This window comes from Sinohyriopsis cumingii, chromosome 1 (genome assembly GCF_028554795.1).
Source record: "Sinohyriopsis cumingii isolate HCF-2022 chromosome 1, ASM2855479v2, whole genome shotgun sequence".
NCBI lineage: Eukaryota > Metazoa > Mollusca > Bivalvia > Unionida > Unionidae > Sinohyriopsis > Sinohyriopsis cumingii.
The window spans coordinates 161736058-161742629 of record NC_142961.1 but is presented as its reverse complement, the minus strand read 5'-3'; positions in this window follow the sequence as shown (position 1 = coordinate 161742629).

Genomic DNA, 6572 nt, shown 5'->3' with positions numbered 1-6572 from the left:
GTCATAAGCTCGTCAGGGTCGAAGGAGTTATCTGCTAACTCCTTTGTTGCTAAAACGGTGCGAATATAAAGTTACATAATAAGGAAAGACTTTCATGACTAAAGGTGAGCATCTTTTTTCCCCCCGTCAAGGCTGCAGAACCTATGAATCAGCTTTCTACTGTACTACATCCTCGACACACTTCATGACAAACGACAAATACTGTGATAACAACGACGACTATTTAATGCCGATAATATCAGTGAACGAATAACTGATACCGATTGTTATTATTTAAAATAACTAATACACACTTATTTGTGTACAGAAAGGTCATTCACAAGCCTAATAATAATAATAATAATAATAATACGACTAGCGTGGGTGCGTGTGAAAGCCTGCCAGTAACTTCTCGTGGGTCGGTGGTTCTTCCCTGGGTTTTCCAGGGTTCTTCCTCCACCAGTTATACTGACCGCCATGTATAGCCTATCTTGTGCTGAAAAATGGCGTTAAACACTAGAGCAACAACAACAACAACAACAACAATAATAATAATAATAATAATAATAATAATAATAATAAAACAAAAATAATGAAACAAAAATAAATAAATAAACAATGGTTATATTATCTCCTGGAGACAAATAGCATTTGTATGAAACTAACTGGTGGGGAACACTAACGAAAAAAACACTAACACAAAAATTCTATTAAAAAGAAGTTAAATCTTTACTATAAAACTGGAACAATTTCTTGTCGATCATTTCGTTATAATCTACCATTCTAGTATAGGTTTTTCCATTAGTAACCACAATAATGATGATAATAGACATGCGTTCAGTAAGAAAAGAAATAAAAGAATTATTATAAACTGGAAGAATAGACCCTCGAAATTTCCTCTTCGACAACATACAGTAATACCTCGAACATTCGCGAGGTTAGGTTCCAAAACCAGTCGCGGATCAGGAGGAATCGCGAATGTTTGGTACGAGTCACTAAAAATGCTAATAAATGCTTATTTCTAGGGTTTAAACCCTAAATATGACCCAAATCATGCTCCCAAAGCACTTTAATTTCATTTAAAAGTTAGCTTAATACATTACCCTTAAAAAGAGAAATAAATGGTTGACGTAAAAATAGAGTACAGTATCGCCTAATGGATATTTGCCACACTAGCGCATTTACAGTACGGTACATGTATACATGTACTAATATTACCCCTATACTAATTCATTGGCTGCCGTTTTCTTTTGCACTCACAGTAAGGTAAAACCAAGTAACGAATGGGACTGTAAACTTAATGACTGACGTTTTCTTTGTCATTGTCAGGAAGGTAAACTAGGTAAACTTATGTAATCCAATTGTGCCCTTATCTGCGAGAATTACAGTTAAAGGGAGGTAATCCATTGTAATGAACTGGAATACTTGTATTGACAGGGAGAGAAACAAATGTGCAAAGAGGAACGCCAACACAAAAAGTCCCAGAAACAATACAACCAAGATTTTATTTTCCTACGAATTCTTCGTCTGTGACTGCTGTAAGAAAAATCGATTCTTTGGATCTTCATACTTGGATTTATCTTAAAATTTTACACGCTATATCAATTCAAAATGTCTTCCTTACGGGATTTTTAAAACAAAAATAAGCTTCAAATATGACAGCAGTAAATTGTATCGTAGCGCAAAACAGACTGCCGCTAATATACGTATGTACCGCAATAATTTATACCTGGTTCATTTGTTATTTTTAAGAAAGACAGTGTGAAAAATGTAACATTTTTGGAAAGATGCTTATAAGGCTGGTTGAAGATAATGCCTTTACTTTAAAAACGATTTATTTTTTAAACCTTTACTGTGTACCCACCCCCACCCCCACACAATGTAGCTAAACATCTTCCTGTTGAAGATAATGTCTTTACGTTAAAAAGGATGTATTATTTACACCTTTTTTGTGTACCCATCCCCCAACCATGTAGCTAAACATCTTCCTGGTAATGGCATTAGTAAGTTTAAAAAGTTCTTTGTGTTGTTTTTTTGGTCAAGCGATACAGGTTACTATTTATCCTTTCGTAAATCATCTTTTAATTTCAATTAGCTGTCGACCCCCAACCCCTTTTCAGGATCAAATTACCCATGTTCACTATCTCCCTCATCACTATCTCACTCATCACTATCTCCCTCATCACTATCTCACTCATCATTATCTCCCTCATCACGATCTCCCTCATCACTATCTCACTCATCACTATCTCCCTCATCACTATCTCCCTCACCACTATCTCCCTCATCACAATCTCACTCATCACTATCTCCCTCATCACTATCTCACTCATCACGATCTCCCTTATCATTATTTCCCTCATCACTATCTCCCTCATCACTATCTCCCACATCACTATCTCCCTCATCACTATCTCACTAATAGTTAATAAAGCCAAAGTCAAAAGGCCTCGAGCAAACCGAGAGGAGAGGTGTCCTCCAGTTAGAGGAGTATTCGGTATTGTCTGCTTTTCCATCCATGTGTTTTTGTCTGAGAATAATATTACATGAATCCAAATTTGACACTTGTTCCATCTGTATAATTGTTTCCAGAAAATTGGTGCTATATCTGAATGTTCCTTTGTTTGATTCCATTGGTTTTAGCTTCATGGAAACTTTAAAGCTTTTTGTATATTCCTACTGGTTTGTTTTTCATAGAAACTTTAAGCACTTTTTTATTCCAACTGGTCTCCATTTCATAGAAACTATAAGCTTCTTTTTTATTCTAACTTGGTTTCCGTTTCATAGAAACTTTAAGCTCTTTTTAATTCAAAATGGTTTCCGTTTCATAGGAACTTTAAGCCCTTTTTGATTCCATCAGGCTTCCGTTTCATAGGAACTTTAAACTCCTTTTTATTCCAAAAGGTTTCCGTTTTATAGAAACTTTAAGCTCTTTTTAATACCAACATGTTTCGGTTTCATATGAAATTTAAGCTCTTTTTAATTCAAACTGGTTTCCGTTTCGTAGAAACTATAAGTTCTTTTTTATTCCAGCTGGTTTCTATTTCACTGGAAGTTAAAGCTCTTTTTGATTCTTACAGGTTTCCGTTTCATGGAAACTTTAAGCTCTCTTTTGTTCTTAATGGTTTCCATTTCATACGAACTTCAAGCGCTGTTTGATTCTAAATGGTTTCTCTTTAATAGGAATTTACACTCTTTTTAATTCAAACTGGTTTCCGTTTCATAGAAACTATACGCTATTTTATATTCCAACTGGTTTCCGTTTGATAGAACCTTTAAGCTCTTTTTGATTCCAACTGGTTTCCGTTTAATATTAACTTTAAGGTTTTTTCTTTATTCCAACAAGTTTCCATTCATTAGAAACGTTAAGCTCTAGTTTATTCCAACATGTTTCCGTTTCATAGGAGCATTAAGCTCTTCTTGATTCCAACAGGTTTCCGTTTCTTATGAACTTTTAGCTCTTTTTTTATTCCAACAGGTTTCCGTTGCATAGAACCTTTAAGTCTTTTTATTTCAATCGGTTTTTGTTTCATTAGAATGTCAGAGGTTTGAAAACGATCAGATACCGTCATAGTTCTGACCATAGCTCTTTTTATTCCAACTGGTTTCCTTTTCATGGGAACTTTAATCTTTTTTTATTCCAACAGGTTTCCGTTTCATAGAAACGTTAGGCTCTTTTCGATTCAAACAGATTTCCATTTCTCTGGAACTTTAAACTTCTTTTGATTCCAAGAGGTTTCCGTTTCATAGGAACATTAAACTCTTTTTTATTCTAGTGGTTTCTATTTCATAGGAACTTTAAGCGCTTTTTTATTCAAACATGTTTCTGTTTCATACGAACTTTAAGCTCTTTTTAATTCCAACTGGTCTCCGTTTCATAGAACCTATAAACTCTTATTTTATTCCAACTGGTTTCCCTTTCATAAGAACTTTAATCTATTTTTGATCACAACAAGTTTTCGCTCCATAGTAACTTCAAAGTCTTTGTTATTCTAAATGGTTTCCGTTTCAAGGAAACTATAAGATATTTTCTTTAATTCCAAATGGTTTCCGTTTCATAGGAACTTTAATCTCCTTTTATTCCAACAGGTTTTCGTTTCATGGAAACTTTAAGCTCTTCTTGAATCCAACAGGTTTCCTTTTCATAGAAACTTTAAGCTCTTTTTTTATTCCAAAAGGTTTCCGTTAATTAGGAACTTTAAGCTCTTTTTATTCCAAGAGGTCTCCGTTTTATAGGAACTTTAAGCACTTTTTTCGTTCCAACTGGTTCCTGTTTCATACGAATTTTAAGCTCTTTTTTATTTCAATTGTTCCGTTTCACTGGAACTTGGTATCTTTTTGATTGCAACAGGTTTCCATTTCATAGGAACTTTATGCTCCTTTTTGTTCCAACAGGTTTCCATTTCGTACAACCTTTGGACTCTTTTTTATTCTAAATGGTTTCTATTTCATAGGAACTTCAAGCTCTTTTTATTCCAACAGGTTTCCATTTCATAGGAATTTGAAGCTCTTTTTAATTCCAACTGGTTTCCGTTTCATAGGAACTTTGATCTCTTTTTGATTACAACAGGTTCCCGATTCAAAGAAGCGTTAAGTTTTTTTTATTCCAGCAGGTTTCCGTTTCACAGGAAGTTCGAACTCTTTTTTATACCAACTGTTTCCGTTTCATTGGAATTTTAAGCTCTTTTTTATTCCAATAGATTTCTGTTTGACAGAAACGTTAAGCTTTTTTTTTCAAATTCCAACGCATTTCCGTTTCATGGATACTATAAACTCCTTTTGATTCCACCAGGTTTCCTTCTGATGGAAACTTTAATCTCTTTTTCATTCCAACAGGTTTTCGATTGGTAGAAACAATAGGCTCTTTTTTATTACAACATGTTTCCGTTTCATAGAAACAATAAGCTCTTTTTGATTCTAACAGGGTTCCGTTTCATAGAAACAATTAGCTCTTTTTTATTCCAACAGGTTTCCATGTCATAGAAACAATAAGCTATTTTTGATTCCAGATTTCCGTGTCATAGAAACTTTAAGCTCCTTTTTATTCCAACAGGTTTTCTTTTGATAGAAACTATAGGTTCTTTTTATTCAAACAGGTTTCTGTTTCATATAAACTTTAATCTTTGTGCTTGTAATTGTATGAAGTGAATTTAACTTGTTGTTTGCTTCGGATGACATGCATCCATCAAGTACCACGGAATGTCATGATACATTTAGCCACTGTGGTTTCTAGTCGGTGTGACAGAAGAAAAAAAGCAATGGGTCACATAGCTTAAATGACGTTATATTTAAATGGCAGAAAGAATTATTACGTTTAATAGGCTCTGATCAATCAATATTGGAGTCTGGACTTCACTCTGTAGGCTTTTGAAAATAAAACTCTAATCGACAAATATACTTTTTCATGACGTAATAAGCGATTCCCGATATGCCTTTTTAGTTATCCATATTTTTTATGATACATACTTGGTACCACGTGCAATGTACCATTTATAGACTTCTCGACAGTATAGTACGTCTTATAAAATATTTGTTTGTGTCCATTATGATATAATCAGAAAATTTTACAAAATTGCGCATGCTTGCCTAAATACTTCCACTTGAACTCAGATTAAAAAGATTATACGAATGTAAATGTTACTTGAGTTAAGTTAAATTACATTTGGGCAGAAGTATACTGGTGCAAGTGGTGCAGTATCATTAATGTTCCTTATTCGTACACCGCTCCGGTGGCCTAGTGGTTAGAGCGCCCGCCTCGGATGCTGGAGGTCGTGGGTTCGATCCCTGGCCGAGTCATATCAAAGACTTACAAGATTGGTGCTAATAGCTCCTCGCTTGGCGCTCGGCATAAAGAGGTTAGTGTTAGGACTGGTCGGCCTGGTGTCAGGATAATGTGACTGGGTGGGACATCATGCTACATGTCTGCGGCATGATGCCTCAGTGCTAGACATCACTATAAACTGTCACACTGCAGACATCGTAGCAATATGACTGAAACATTGCTAAAGCTACGTTAAAAATCCAAATCACACACACACACGCACATCACACCTTTTTCGTACGTAAGCTGTGAGACAGCGGAATTAATTTATTGTTTTGTAAATATTTTAAGTTTTGGGGCGCGGGTGGAGATTATATTTCTTTCTCTCTCTCTCTCTTTCTTTCTTTTTTTCTTTCTTTCTTTCTTTCTTTCTTTCTTTCTTTCTTTCTTTCTTTCTTTCTTTCTTTCTTTCTTTTCCTTGATGTGACCAATAGATTTAACACCTGAAATGTACCAACCTACTATGTCTATATTTTAAACAAAAGTTTTTCTTCACTCGACAAGGAAACGTTGTTTAAATTATTTAACTGGCTGTATAGTGACGCTGTCTTTGATAATCAGAGTTTCAAACCATTTATGTTGGGGACATTTGGATGACCTCTATTTCGACACTTATTGCCTGACCTAATGATAAAATAGAACACGCCATTTCAAGTTTGACAACCTTTTATTGTAGAACAAATGTCCGGAGGTCCTCAGCTGGTGACCTTTACTGACCCTTGCATGCTTGTGTTTGATAAGAAAAACTAATGGGCATTATATAGCATTTATC